We start from the raw sequence: 14,937 nt of genomic DNA on the forward strand, positions 1-14,937 counted from the left end.
TGAACTTCACTAATTCCCACTATATCTAACTTTAACCTATCCATTTCCCTTTTTAAATTTTCTAATCTACCTGCCCGATAAAGGGATCTGACATTCCACGCTCTGATCCGTAGAACGCCAGTTTTCTTTCTCCTGAGAATGACATCCTCTTGAGTAGTCCCCGCCCAGAGATCCGAATGGGTGACTATTTTTCTACCGGAATATTTTACCCAAGAGGATGCCATCATCATTTAACCATACAGTAAAGCTGCATGCACTCGGGAAAGATTACGGCTATAGTTTCCCCTTGCTTTCAGCTGTTCGCAGTACCAGCACAGCTAGGCCGTTTTGGTTAGCGTTACAAGGCCAGATCAGTCAATCATCCAGACTGTTGCCCCTGCAACTACTGAAAAGGCTGCTGCCCCTCTCCAGGAACCACACGTTTGTTTGGCTTCTCAACAGATACCCCTCCGTTGTGGTTGCACCTACGGTACGGCTATCTGTATCGCTGAGGCATGCAAGCCTCCCCACCAACGGCAAGGTCCATGGCTAATGGGGAGGGGGGGGGGGGGAAGTTAGGGATATTGGTCTGTAATTTTGTAGGTCCGTTCTTTTACCCTTCTTACAAAGAGGAGTCGCCTGCGCTTTTTTCCAGTCGCCTGTAACTTTGTGCTGGGCGACAGATTCACGACTAATGCAAGCTGGGTAAGGGGCCAATGACGTGAGTACTCTTTGCAAAACCAAACTGGCATTCCATCCGGACCTGGTAATTTATTTGCTTTCAAATCTTTCAGCCGTTTCTCTGTGCAAGGGATGCTTACTTGTATTAGTATGTTGTCCATACGGGATGGTCCGATCTGATGGTCAAATGACGGTATGTTTGTATGATTCTCCTTTGTGCACGATTTCTTGAACGTGAAATTTACAACTTCGGCTTTGGTTTTGGTATCTTCAACTGCCACACCAGATTGGTTAATAAGGGACTGAATGAAAGCCTTAGACCCACATAGCGATGCGACATACGACCAGAATTTTCTCGGATTCTTTTGCTAAAGTGTGACGGTGGTAATTACATTAAAGCACATGGGACTGTTTCCCAGAGTGATTTGTGCACCAGGATCAAACCGACAGATGTTAATAACGCTAAGTAATGCCTTCAAGTTGACGTTATTGTGTGACTAATCCGTTATACATCGGTACATTCAGTGTTTACGTATTCTAACAGAAAAAAACCGCAACAGCAAACAATAATTAATGTATATTTATGAAATTTATGGAATACATGTGTCTTGGTAACATATTTGAGTGATTAACATTGCAAGATCACAGGTTAATGTAAGCGTGAGATAAGCCACTGCAAATGTGAAATGCTGGTACATTAATAAACAGTTTAACGACCAGAATATTAAATTAAAGCATGCAACATTGCATTCATTACGTTACACAGGTGCTGGAAATCATTTTATGGGATGAATTCCACGCCTATATCACTTGGTCATTCATTACTGGGACGGTTAATGGTGTTTGTGAATGACGTTTGTAACCCTCCCACACAAAATTAAATAAATAATAATAATGAATATGATTCTAATTTTAGTGTAACCTCAGAACAAAATTGGTTCCCATTTATAACCTCCCTACAGAAATTCATTCACATTTAACCTCCACACTAAATTTGTTTTCCATTTAATGTAGCCACAAAATTCTTTTCTCATTTAATGTAAGCTCGAAACAGAAAAATTCCTAAACCTCGTAATAAAAAATAAATTCAGTAACCTGGTAAAATTTGGACGACAGCAGTGCTGCGTCACGGCCCTGTAAGATCATTCTGAACAAAAAAAGGAAAAATTCTTCCCTCAATAAAATTGCCGAATATATCTGTTCTTAAAAATTAATTTCCCCGCCACAGCTCTGTGCAATGCTGGCCGATAGATTTATCATTTATGAAAGGAAGCAACTGATTTTTCTTTTGCAACAATCGGAATGATCATGGATTGGGGAAATTAGTAAATTCATTAAATTGAAATGAATGCTTGTAAAAAAATTACTTTATATGACAAAGATTATTATTAGGACATTTTTAAAACAATTGCATGGGAGTTCAGATAACATTACTAGATATGCGCGAGGCTGCTTTTTACCTTATACAATAATATTCAGGCTCCGGCATCGCTGCACTGCGACCGGCCCAGCCAACACGATACACTATAACAGACCAGAGCAGACTCCAGACTAGCGCATACAAGCAACAACTTACTGCTACAGCTACACAGTACCTACTCAGTCAACACTGCTCTCTGGTCAGCGATTCTCTTATACCTTGCATATCGCAGGCAGCGCATGAGCAATACATCAAAATTACATCTGTTCGGACCTGTTACATAACTCTCCACTGGGGTGGGGGGGGGACAAAAATTTGGCAGCGATGGTGAGTCAATTGGACTTGCCATGAGCAAGAAATTTTTCTTAATTAACTAAGTTTACAGTCACAGAGTATATACATATATATAAGTGCAGAACATAAAATGAAATAGGGGGTGCACATGCACTGAGTACAGAACATATCAAGAAATCACAAAATGTATACGCAATGAGTACAAAACATATTAACAAATGACATAAAGTGCACACGCACTGTATATATTTCTACCATTTTACAAGAACTAGTATACGTAATGAGTACAAAACATATTAACAAATGACATAAAGTGCACACGCACTGTATATATTTTTACCATTTTACAAGAACTAGGATAGGAAAGGGAAGGATTGCATCATGGTTGTAGCACAGTAGGTTGCACGTAGCTGCACTGAAAGTCCATATCTTTCTACAGAAGCACAACACCAAGTGAGACAATCTGAAGTTCTCTTCCCTGAAGTATTAATCAGTGTAGCTAAGACACTGAAATGTCGTATTAATATTCAATGTTATCATTTTGATAGTACATTAGGTACACCAAACAGTGGGACCATAATAAGATCTCCATTGTTCAAGGTGGTGGACAGCATGATGTGTCAACACCACACCCTTACAGAATCCATACTCTTTCACCAACGTAGAATAAGTGCAAAAACCAAGTATAGTGCTCCATGATCATGAGGATGGACAGGACAAACGGATATTGCAGTAATTTCTGGTAATTAGGTCAGAAGGTGAAGGACATTAAGTCTTATGCTAGTCATCATTGAGAATTATACTAGTCTGTCAACCAATTTGAGTAATTGGTGGCACTCATTTCCTAGTTACTAAATATTTCTGTACTATGTATGAAGTATTACAGAATATTATTCATAAGTCATCTGATTACAGTGAACTCATTGGCCAGTTACTAAACATTTTTATGCATTGTTCAGAAGTCATCATTTAAAAACAAGAGTTAATTAATGGCATAGCATTAACATAATTCATCCAGTTATAGTAATCGTTGGCACTCATTGACCAGTTACAAACTGTCAGAAGTCATCATTCAAAACAGGAGTTAACAAGTGTACCATCAAGCTACTGGTATTAATATATAATAGCATGTAAGTGACATAAGACAAATTTAAAATATAAGAAACAGTGGCATTCATTGGCCAGTTACAAAGTATTCATATAGTTTTATAAAACGTTATTCAGTATTATTCAAAAGTCACCATTCAAAATGAGAGTTAATTATTGGCATAGATTTATAGAGTATAACAAAAATATTATTTACAGAAATTATTGGCATAGCATTTATACATTGTTACAAAACATCATTCAGTATTACTCAGAACTCATCATTCAAGTGACATAGGACATATTTAAAATGTAACACACTGTAACTATTGCTCAAGGTCTGTGGTTAGAAAACATCATTCAGTATTACTCAGAACTCTCTTAAACTGGTAGCATTATTTGGGATTGGTAATACTTTTTTTTGTACTACCAATGCATTGCGTTGGGATCGATAATTAATTGCTGGGGCATACAAATATTTGCTTTTGACTTATTGCTGCAAATAAGGATTAGTAACGTCATTCGTCATGAGTCAGCTGTAGCAAGTAGAGTATACATGATCACATTCATGAATGACACACACAAATGAGTAAAAAAATGCAAGTACTAGAACAGGTTTTATGACTAACTGCTTATAGCACATTAATCTCATGAATAGCTTATCCTAGAAAAAATACAAAATGGATTATTAAGGTGAAAGAAGAAATGCATATTATGCTGAAAAGTAGTGAACTTCGAATTAACAGGTAAGGAAACGTATATTCAATATGTATGTACTCTAGCTGTCCTTTCCAAAATATTCAGTCATTATACCACACAACGTAAGACATACTGTCAAAACGAACTGCAACAAATACTTAAATAACTACAAAACATTTCTTAACTAACAGTACATATATAAACTTCATCATTATCCTCATCTACAAGGAAAAACTTCATTATTCATATTATCATAACTTCATTGCTATCATCACCTGCAAAGAAAAACTTCATTATTCATATTAGCATATTCTTCACATAACTATTCATCACCATTCATTATCATCTGCAAAAAAAAACACTTCAGTATTCATTATTCATATTACCATTTACTTCATACAACTATTCATAGTATAGAGTTTCTTATTTCTAGCGTATTTCATCACTTAAACTAAGATGTGTAGTTCTGTCTGACAGCCTGCATCAATCGCTTCGTATTCTGAAAGAAAAAATTAGTTAAGACTGCTATCATACGATGTGTTTAGTATATTCTTGTTAATGTTTGTTAATTCTGACCCATTTACTCTTCATGACCAGGTATTGCATCTTCTTTCGTTCATTCCGAAGGTGAAATTCCCATTTCATAGTAATCCATTGTGGTTTGTTTAATTTATTTCTTTTACACGTTATTGCTTTCTGAAAATGATGAATAAGGATTAATATCTTGCATTTAAATCATATACCCATTAAATAAAAACTGGTTTCTAGTGATATAATTAAGCACATAGCATAGCATGACAGAAAACGTATTATCTTAAAAACATAGACAATGTTCAGGTGCAAAAATGTACACAGAGTATCATAACGCAGTAGCAAAAAAATGTAAAATAGTCACGATGTTGATATATCACAAGGCAAAGTGTCAAAGTCAACTAGTGTTTGTTATATCTTAAAGATTACATAGTGCATACAAACAAAACAGGAAAACAATCATACATACACGAAAAATGGAAAATGTGCACGGTCTGATATATAACGACAAGAAATTACTTTCTTTGTGTTCAGCTTGTATGTTGTGTAGTTGATAGAGGCGAGAGTTGAAGACTTAAATGGTGAAAGAATTTGATAAAATTAATATGTCACTAGATAAAATTGCATTATTGGTCATAAAATATGTAAGTATATCTGAAAAAATGTGCACGGTCTGATGTGTAATGACAAGAAAAGCTAACCTTACCTTGCTGGGCACTTGTCAAGAAAAAATATGATAATCGTCAGTAAGTAGTCACATAAATATAATTGCATCATTGGTCATATAAAAATCAGAAAATGGCATTACAGTGTGATAAATCACAAAGTATGTTCATTCAATAAAGGGTTTAATATTGGACACATGGTGATTGCCTTTACTTTTCCTGGTTCTCAGAGTTTCGACGTGTACTACATTGGGGTGAGGAATGCTGCGAATTCGATATGGACCTGCGTGTAGAAGCTCAAATTTACTGCATCTATTCTTTCCTCTGTTGGATAAATAGTGTGTACGTACTAATATCTTCTGTCCATGTGAAAGTCATGGCGTGTACAAACCTGTTTCTGCTGTCTTCTCCGGTGCTCTGTGGCACGTTTGATGTTGTTGAGTGCAATGTCAATTATTTCATGGTGCCGTAGTCGACGATATGTAGGAAAGCATACTAATTCTTTAATTTTGTTATGTGGTTCAACAGTTTTCAATATAACAGTCGGAGATAGCATAGTAGATTCATTTGGTACTAAGTTAATTACATCCTGGAATGATAGTATGTGTGTATCCCAATCAATATGTTTTTTATGGGAGTATATTCTACATAGTTTACCAATTTCTTTCATTAGTCGTTCACAAGGGTTCGAAGAAGCGTGATACTTGTATATATAGATCGGAGAAATGTTTCTTGTTCGTAACATACGTGACCATATAGAAGATCGAAACTGTGGTCCATTGTCGGAAATTACTTTCAATACATGCCCTACATGGAATAAAAAATGTTTTACAAATTCATTCGAAACAGATTTAGCAGTAGCTTTGCGTAACGGAGTGAAGGTAACAAATTTTGAAGTGAGTTCAACAGCGACAAAGATGTAGCAAAAACCTCTATTAATTCTTGGAATCGGACCAAAAATATCTACAGCGGCCATGTGTCTCAATTTAACAGGTACAATGCAATGGGATGTAATGGGGGAATATGTGAAGTCGGATCTGACTTAGCTTTCTCGCAGATTTTGCATGACGCTAAAACTCGTCGAATACGTTTCTCCATGTTGGCAAAATAACAGTTCTGTCTCAGTACAAGAAAACATTTTCTGCCTCCGTAATGTGCGTAACGTAAATGAGTATACTAAATTAATTTGTTAACAAGCTCGTCAGGAATACATAATAACCAATTGTTGCTGTCAGGGTGAGAGCGGCGAAACAGAATGTTATTGCGTACAGTCAATGGTTTCTAATCGTAACATTATTTCTATCTTGCCAAAGGCATTGAATTTCTTTCCATACGTTGTCTTTACTCTGCTCTTGTGCTATGTCTCGTAATGACGACGAAATGAAATTTTCAAATGCAACTTGTTCAATATACATGACGCTAAAATTTGCTTGGCAGAAGTTGGTTGCGATGTCTTGCTGATTGTTGCTGAGAGAACGGGATAGTGCGTCTGCTACAATATTTTGTGTACCGGGAATGTGAACAACTGTAAAATTAAATTCCTGTAAATAAAGTTTCCATCTGCTTAACCTATCGTGTGTATAGCTCTATGATCTGTGTAAACGGTAGTGTGTCTTCCATAAGGAAAATGCCTAAATCTCGTAAATGCCCATACAGCACATAACGTTTCAAGTTCTGTAACAGAATAATTGCGTTCAGCAGGTGACAAAATGCGACTCGCAAAGGTGATGTTTTTAATTACTGTACAACCATCTTCTTCAATTTCCTGAAAAATGTGTACGCCTAAAGCGGTGTTAGAACTGTCGGTTACAATGGAAAAATTTCTAGTAAGATCTGGATGTGATGAAAGTGGTGCATTCGACAAAGCTTGTTTCAGATTGACAAATTCAGAATGTGCTTGGCTATCCCAGGACCAAATAGCGTTTTTACCCGTTAACTGGCATAATCTAGGGACGTCTAAAGCAGAGTAATGAATAAATTTACGATAAAAGTTAATTAAACCCTAAAAGCTGCGTAGTTGTTTCTCCGTCGTAGGAACAGTAATGTCACGTAAAGCTTGAAGTTCTCCCGGGTCAGGCGCAATGCCTTCTGCTGAAATTACATGTCTAAGAAATTTTATAGAAGTTTTGCCAAAGTGCGATTTACTGAGATTAACTGTGAGTCCTTGTGCACGAAAAGTTCGTAACAGTTGTTCAAGAATCAGATTGTGTTCAGACCAGTTAGCTTCTGCAAGAAGAATGTCGTCTACATACATTGTGATTCTGTCTTTTAATTCTGTCGGAAGTATAGTATTCAAACCGCGAATAAATGCTGCCGAAGAAATAGTTAAACCGAACGGTAATTTACAAAATTGATAACAGTCACCAAAACAGAGAAAAGCCATGTACTTTCTGAAGTTCGGATGGAGCTGAATTTGCCAAAATCCCGATTTCAAACTGCCGGCCGCGGTGGTCTAGCGGTTCTAGGCGCTGAGGCAGGAACCGCGCTGCTGCTACGGTCGCAGGTTCGAATCCTGCCTGGGGCATGGATGTGTGTGATGTCCTTAGGTTAGTTAGGTTTAAGTAGTTCTAAGTTCTAGGGGACTTATGACCACAGATGTTGAGTCCCATTGTGCTCAGAGCCATTTGAACCTGATTTCAAATCTAATGTGGAATAAATAGCAGTACCATGAAATTTTTGTAGAAGTTCTTCTAGTATCTGTGGGCGACCTGTTCCATTAATAATAATGTCATTGATGTGACGCGAATCAAGTACGAGACGAAGTGAATCATCCTTTTTCTTAATAATGTGGAGCGGGTTTATGTACGGACTAACTGCCGGTTCAATAATTCCTTGGTCAAGCATAGCTTGCAATTCTTTCTTAACTTGTTCTCTGTGGATATACGGAATGGGATAATGTTTGGCTTTAAACGTGTCGTGCTGTTTAACTTGAAATTCATACATAAAACCGGTCATAGTACCAGGGACGTTGTCAAAAACTGGAGCTTGCTGTAAAAGAATTTTGTGTAATTGAGTACATTCGTCGTCTGTATTTGCACTGCTCTGTTTAACTTTATCAGAAATCATTTGCATAACGTCATAGTCGGCTTCGTCTGGAGTATTTCAGTTGTGTACGTGAACAATGTGGAATGACAGTCCATGTTACGTGATGCGGAAATGACCTCTGTACGATTAATTGTTTGTTCTTCTGCAGATAAAGAGTGCTGAAATTCTAAAGCCAGTTGTACATTTTCATCCATTAACATTAAATCGGAGTTTTGAAAGTCAATAATTGCGTCGTGTTGTACCAGAAAATTCGTACCTAAAATAACGTCTGTTGTCAATAAGGGAACAATCCAAAAATTTGAGTGAAACGTATGACCTGCAATACAAAATGATAAGTGTGTCTGTAACTTTACATCTACTCCTTTACCAGATACTGCTCCTTTTACTTTAGTTTTACCTAATGGTAACGTAGGATAGATATTGTCTTTGTTACATTCGTTGAAAGTTTCCTCATTTATAACCGACATAGGTGATCCAGAATCGATTACTGCTGAAAATTTGGATGATCTAGTCTTCACTTTAATGACAGGGTGTGAAATGGTTTTTTGAATAACTGGTTTTTCATGCAAAAGTGTGTCTCGGATGTCGTCAAAAGTAGTAACATTTTCGTGAAAAAAATTCTCTGTGCCAAAATTATTGGTTGCGTTGCTGGAAGATGCAACCTGTACTGTATCTATTAAAATTGTGTCTGACGTGCTATTATTTCCGCGAGGATGCTGTGGCATTTCAACTATTTGTACTGTTCTGTTACTTCGTCCTGACGTATTACGTTCGGGATGATATCTACTGTCTGGTTCATTCATGATAATTTGTTGTTGCGGATGATTCTGCTGCTGGTAAGACCGACTGTTGTTAAACGTACGCTGAAAATTGTGCTCATTACTTTAACGTCTGTCATGATAGTCATTTCTATACGGCGCGTTGCGATAAGAATTGAAATGTGTCTTCTGTACGTAGTGATTTCCTTCTTGCTGTGCGTTGCTATTTGGTGTGGCCGACCCTATACGTGTAGGCGGCGAAACATTAAAGCTTGGTTGATCTTGCAGACTACATTGTTGGTTAGGTATGCTAACCGGTTTGTTTTGTTGCTGTCGTGGGGAAAAACCTATATTGTTGTCAAAATGTGTCTGCGATTGCTGATAATTTTGACGATACTGATGATTAAACTTATGTCTTTCATCAAAATTACGCTGGTAGTTCTGGAATGTCTAATGAAAATTGTCACTTTCGGTAAAACTTGTCATATCGGATTTTCTTCCCAGATAGATCGATAGTTGAAGAGCTGTTTTGATAGATATAAAGGATAGTAAAAGAGAAGGCAGCAGTGCAGAAAACTAAAGATGAAATAGCACTACTACGGCTCGGGGCCCTGTGCACGCTACAGCACATATTCATCGAAGTGTAATGAATCCCCTGAGGTCACTTATGCGCTGCAAATAAATTTTAGTTTCTGCATCACAGGCAATGCCGGTGAAAATTCAAAAGCAAGTTGTGGTATCCGGTCCAATGCTAGTTTCTGCATTACAGGCCAAGCTAGTGGAAATACAAAAGCAAATCGTCGTATCCAGTTCAAAGCGTGTACCTGTGCTCTGTCATTTTTAAATACCTTAGATTTTTTTACGGATAAAAATTGCTTATAATCAACGTTATCGTCTCTGAATGTGTGAACTAGTTCACGATTGCATGATAATCTGTTTATCTGTGTCTGTTCGGATTCTAAGTCACGTAGTCTCTGTAAATTACCTAAGTTACACTGGCTGTGTGAGTGTGACAAATGTTCGGAATGTAGTGTATGCTGTGACGTGTTAGAGACTGCAACATTTTTCGTCTCTATCACTTTAAAACTTTCGTCAATTTGGCTGTTCTGTTGGTCAAATTTCTTATCGACTTCCGCATCCAGAGTGCGTGAAACTTCTGCTGACATTAATTTAAACTCGTCACGTAACTGTGTTGCTTTTTGAGAACATTGTTCAGTGACTGCACTACTTTCATCTCTAAGTGATTCTGTTGTGGCTGCATGTGTATTACTTAATTCTTGTGCAACAGATCTAATTTCTTCACTACTGTTACTAGCACAAGCCTTAATTTCCTCACATAATTGTTCTTTAGTATCATGGCGTTGCACGGCAACGGCTGTGATCTGTTCACTAAGTTGTTTGTTCTGTTCATTAAGATTGTCGTGTCTTTTATTCGTCTGTTTGAAACTTTCATTAAGTTGTTTGAAATTGTTGTTTAGTTTTTCATTCCACTGTTTGAGATTTTCATTAAGTTGTTTGAAATAGTTGTCTAGTATTTCACTCTGCTGTTTGAGATTTTCATTAAGTAATTGTTTAACATTTTCATTAAATTGTAGCAATAATGCCATAACTTGATCCATGTCAAAACTAGCTGCTGTATTCTCTGTGCTGTGTGATGGTGTATGTGCATTTGTCACGTTTTGTGTAACCATTTGGTCATTCTGTGATTCTCGAAAAGGTTTGCCAATTGAATGTACACTGTTGATCACTACACTGGAATCAAATAAATCTGACGTACTTTGAGTACATTGTTCATCTTCGTTAGGAACATTTGTCTGTTCACCGTGTAAATTTTGCAAATCAGGTGTGTTAAACTGGGCAGCGTTTATTGTAACGGACCGTGCCGCGTCATCAATTATTACATTTATGGTGGACATAATTGAATTTGTTTGCTCATCATTAGGATCAATATCAATACTAGTGATCGGCACGCACTGATTATCTGTAATCAGAGGATTATCACTATTACACTGAGTGTCGCAAGTATTATCGGTCAATTTATTCGAGTCCGCTATTTCACTCATTGCACATCGCGATGTACTATTAACAGTTTTTCGCGGAATTTTTCACAAATCAAAATTAAGCACAAAATAAAACAAAGACGAAGCAAAAATGGAACAAACACAATTACAACAAAGAGCAACAAATTGCCGATGATCTGTGAAAGAAAGAGTGACAAATTAGTAAATGCGTTGCGCCAGATGCAAACTACATTTAACTAAATAAGAGCAGATATATGACTACTTCTCAGAGTTTCACAAAGAAATACGATCCTGGCCGGTTGTCGCCAAGTGTAACCTCCCCACACAAATTTAAATAAATAATAATAATGAATATGATTCTAATTTTAGTGTAACCTCAGAACAAAATTGGTTCCCATTTGTAACCTCCCTACAGAAATTCGTTTACATTTAACCTCCACACTAAATTTGTTTCCCATTTAATGTACCCACAAAATACTTTTCTCATTTAATGTAAGCTCGAAACAGAAAAATTCCTAAACCTCGTAATAAAAAATAAATTCAGTAACCTGGTAAATTTTGGACGACAGCAGCGCTGCGTCACGGCCCTGTAAGATCATTCTGAACAAAAAAAGGAAAAGTTCTTACCTCAATAAAATTGTCGAATATATCTGTTCTTAAAAATTAATTTCCCCGCCACAGCTCTGTGCAATGCTGGCCGATAGATTTGTCATTTATGAAAGGAAGCAACTGATTTTTATTTTGCAACAATCGGAATGATCATGGATTGGAGAAATTAGTAAATTCATTAAATTGAAATGAATGCTTGTAAAAAAATTACTTTATATGACAAAGATTAATATTAGGACATTTTTAAAACAATTGCATGGGAGTTCAGATAACATTACTAGATATGCGCGAGGCTGCTTTTTACCTTATACAATAATATTCAGGCTCCGGCATCGCTGCACCGCGACCAGCCCAGCCAACACGATACACTATACCAGACCAGAGCAGACTCCAGACTAGCACATACAAGCAACAACTTACTGCTACAGCTACACAGTACCTACTCAGTCAACACTGCTCTCTGGTCAGCGATTCTCTTATACCTTGCATATCGCAGGCAGTGCATGAGCAATACATCGAAATTACATCTGCTCGGACCTCTTACACGTTGGAGTTGTCCAATGATGTGCCACTCGCGCTCGAATGGAGTCAGACCTTGTAATAAAGCAGCCCAAGGCAACATGTAGACACTCTGTAGAGCATGTTGGGTTACAACAGGGGTGTGGAAATTTGGAAATTTGTGGTTAGTCCTATGGGACCAAATTGCTAAGGTCATCGGTCCCTAGGCTTACAAACTACTTAATCTAACTTAAGCTAACTTACAGTAAGAACAACACATACATCCGTGCCCGAGGGAGAACTCGAAACTCCGTCGGGGGGTAGCCGAGCGAAGAGTGGCAAGGCGCCTAAGACCGCACGGCTACCCCGCGCGGCAAACAGCGGGGGCAAGCGTTATCGTGTTGGAAAATAAACCTGGGAGCGCTATTCATGACTGACAGCCAACAGATGAAATCATCAGACTGACGTACAAAACTGCACTCAGTTGCGTGGGATAACTACGAGAGCGCTCCTGCTGTCATACGAAATCGCACCCTAGACAATAACTCCAGGTGTAGGTGCAGTGGGTCTACCATACAGACAGGTTGGTTGCAGGCCCTCAACTGGCCGCCTCCCAACTACCACACGGCAATCACTGGCACAGAGGCAGCGCCTGCTTTCATCAGGAAACACAAAAGACCTCCACCCCATTCCGGAATGACCTTTGGCTTGACACCGCTGAAGTCGCAAATGGCGGTGGTTTGGTGTCACTAGAATGCACACTACGGAGTGTTTGGTTCGGGGCTGTCCAAGAAGTAACAGATTCTTAACCGTTCATTGTATCACTGAAGTACTAACTGCTGCTCAAATTGTTGCTACAGACGCAGTGAAATGCGCCAAGTGGCTGAGCAGAGCAGGGTGTTCTTGACACTGTACATTCTCATGACCATCGTCGTCAACAATCATGTACAGTGGCTACATTCCTGCCATGTCTTTATGCTGTACCGCAGAAGGAAAATCCAGCTTCTGCTAGCCCTATTACATGACCTCGTTTACAGTCAGTGAGTGTTGATAATGTCGTCTTTGTTACCTTTCATTCTTGAACAACATCAACTCACCCACGTTCAATCTCAAACGTAACTCAAGATCAAGACCGCTACATCGTGTATTCAAAGTAAACCTGCTTTTCATTCTCACAGAGGCGCTACTAGCTCCACTGTTATGCGACTGGCGCGAAATTTGAATAGGCATCATCTTTCAGATGTAGAAACACGCCTACCAACTTTCGTTTGTGTCGCACAACTCCTCCTTGGTTTTGCTTTTTTTCCGTCAGTGTATTTCATTTTTTTCTTCCTTGCCACAACATGGCCCAGAAACAACCACTATAAACTGTGCATCATTAGATGATCATTCGCTAGGCAATTTGAAATCTGTCATTTTGAAATAAAAATTGAACCATCAGAAAAGTGACAGATTGCAGTTAAACGGAGTAACAAAAACAAGTGAAACACCCAGAAGATATAGTCGGATATCAGCGTAACATTGTAGATGCACGCAGCATCCGTGGTTATGTAAGTAGTTAGAGCTGCAATTCTCTGTGACAGGTATAACGGCCACCAGAGTGCACTAATGTTGTCCATGATTTGTGTTGTTACCAGGCGTGGTACAGTATATAAGGATTGTGAACAGCGTCAGACGTTCAGCAATCACTGAGAAGAAGGTGGAGATGCAGCGTACTCAGATGATTCAGCGTTATCAGTACCTGTCAGAGTGTCAAAGGAGCGTCACTGTGGGTTTCCATACGGCCAGTTGGTTGACTCATGCAACATCCAAATCTGTGGGGCATTCCAGTATGACAATAGCCCATTGTTAAACAGCATGGGAACATGAGGGTAGGCATACTCGTCGTCAAGGTTACAGCCGACCACGTCTGACCACCACAGGGGAACATCACCGTACTGTGCACAAAGCGCAACGTAACCCCTTCACATCTTCATTCACCATCCGAGAACAACGACAGCAAGTAATGGATTCCCTGAAACATTCTGTATAATTTCGCACCATTAACCAGAGACTAGCAGCAGGTGGACTAAGAAATTACTTTCCATGTGTAGGCTGCCATTAACTTCACAATACAAACGGCTGTATTTTGAATGGTGCTATGACTGGGAATCATGGGCTGCTGATGAATGGCGTCGCAACCTATCCAGCGAGGAATCACGATTCTGCACCATCCCAGATGTCCTCCAAATGGTTCAAATGGCTTTAAGTAGTATGAGACTGAAGTCATCAGCCCCCTAGAATTTACAACCACTTAAACCTAACTAACCTAAGGACATCACACACATCCATGCCCGAGGCAGGATTCCAACCTACGACTGTAGCGGTCGCACGGTTCCAGACTGAAGCGCCTGGAATCGCTCTCCCACAGCGGCCGGCCGATGACCTCCTCTCGGTAGGAATGGCGGTGACCCAGTGAGAACCCCTGTTCCTCCATTGCTTTGGAAGGGCACTACGGTGGTACTCCTGACGTCCTGCTGTCGGAACCATTGGGTATGACTTAAGGTTAGGGTTGGTATGAGCGAACTCTGATGGCACAGTGGTAAGTCATAAACATTCTGCGTCCTCCTGTGTTACGTCTAGTGCAACAGCATCATGGTGTCTCTTTTTAA

The sequence above is a fragment of the Schistocerca piceifrons genome, chromosome 4 (assembly GCF_021461385.2).
Source record: "Schistocerca piceifrons isolate TAMUIC-IGC-003096 chromosome 4, iqSchPice1.1, whole genome shotgun sequence".
NCBI classification, from domain to species: Eukaryota; Metazoa; Arthropoda; class Insecta; order Orthoptera; family Acrididae; genus Schistocerca; species Schistocerca piceifrons.